The 1483-nt window shown below is 71.6% G+C and overlaps 1 protein-coding gene across 1 annotated transcript in view; it reads left to right on the top strand.

Moving 5' to 3' along the window:
- The window catches only part of LOC104829164 (chromosome unknown open reading frame, human C19orf26), an 8189-nt gene that overhangs the window by 2077 nt on the left and 4629 nt on the right, over positions 1-1483 (top strand). The window lies entirely within an intron of this gene.

The following is a 1483-nucleotide window of genomic DNA, read 5'->3' as shown; positions in this document are numbered from 1 at the left end:
CGGGGTCCCGCCGTGCCCCCACCATAGCTGGGCCCCCCCCTTCTCCTGCTCCTGGGGGTCGCAACACCCTGTGCTGCCGTGCTCACCCCAGCAGCTCAGAGATGCCCGAGGGTGGGTGCGGGCGGGGGGTTGTGTCTCTGCCCCGGGTGGCCCCCAGCACCCCGATATCCCCCCAAGGGGTCTGTACCCCGGACCGTGGCAGGGCCGCCCACCAGCCCTGCGCAGCGCAGCCATCGCCGGCTCTCGCCACTGGCTGTGACATGGTCACCCCCTGCGCTGTCCCCGCGAGCAGCTTTTCCCACCCGGCCATGGGCTCCATTCACATTTTTTGCTGACCTGATTTTGAGTGGTTTCCAAGCACCCTGGCCGGCGCAACACCCATCCCTGCTTGCCACCCTGGGGGCTCCCCCGACACCAGCATCCCCCACCCCAGCTCAGCCCTAGCAGCCTGGGACACACAGACCCGCAGTGGGAGCTGGAGCTCGGTGGTCCCTGGGAGGAGCCCTGCTGGGGCCGTGCTGGGCGGCACGAGAGGGTGAGGAGGTCTCAGCCGGGTGGCCAAAGGCCGTGGGTTTTATGCCACGGAGGGGGTGTGGAGGTGGCTGTCCCCTGGCCCCGCCGGCTCTCGCTCCTCAGGGGCTCAGCCCTTCTCCATCACCCGTGGGCCCCTCGGCAGCCCCGTCCCCTCCCGCGTGGGGACAGTCCGGTGACGAAGCCGCTGTCAGGCTGACTCAGAAGTGTCACCCGTTGCGCTCCAGCGACACCCACGCCGGCTCCACTCACGCAGGGTGTGGGGTGACCATCTGCCTCCCTTCCCTGCCGAGGGGCCCCAGGCGCTGCTCCCTCCCCCCGACCGAGCTTCTGTGGGCAGGGGCCGGGCAGTCCGGACCCCCAGCAGCGGTGCCTGGGTGTCAGGGGCCGCATTTTGGCCCCGCAGCTCCTTGGGGATGGCGGTGCTGGGGCAGCACCGTGTCCCTGTGCACCATCCCGGGTGGGACCCTGGGGCAGGGTCGAGCCCCCCCGGGCCAGCTCTGGCCACTGGGCCCGGCCACCACTCGGGAGCTCCGGCTGCCAGGCTGGTGTGGGCAGCGTGGCCTCACTCCACCGGCTGCAGGCATGGGCCCCACGGGTGCAGGGACGGGGTCTGTGCCCCACACGAATCCAGGAGCTGGGTGCGATGGGGGGGGGCAGTGCCTGTCCCACCCCAGGGGCTGTGCCCAGCCGGGGGCGAGGGGGCTCCCCTGAGAGGGGCAGCGGTCCTGCCTCCATCCCTCCATCCCTCCGGAGCCACCTTCCCTCCATCCCTCCTCACCACACCCTCCGTCCTTCCCTCCCTCCTCCCTCCTGACCACACCCTCCCTCCATCCCTTCATCCCGGTCCCTCCCTCCATCCCTCCCTCCATCTCTCCATCCCGGTCCCTCCCTCCCGGTCCCTCCCGGCAGCTCCGCACCGCGGTGCCGGGCAGGGCCCGGGGCCGGGCAG

This window comes from Haliaeetus leucocephalus, unplaced genomic scaffold (genome assembly GCF_000737465.1).
Source record: "Haliaeetus leucocephalus isolate CR32 unplaced genomic scaffold, Haliaeetus_leucocephalus-4.0 Scaffold164, whole genome shotgun sequence".
Classification (NCBI taxonomy): Eukaryota; Metazoa; Chordata; class Aves; order Accipitriformes; family Accipitridae; genus Haliaeetus; species Haliaeetus leucocephalus.
This window is presented reverse-complemented; position numbering and strand designations above follow the sequence as displayed.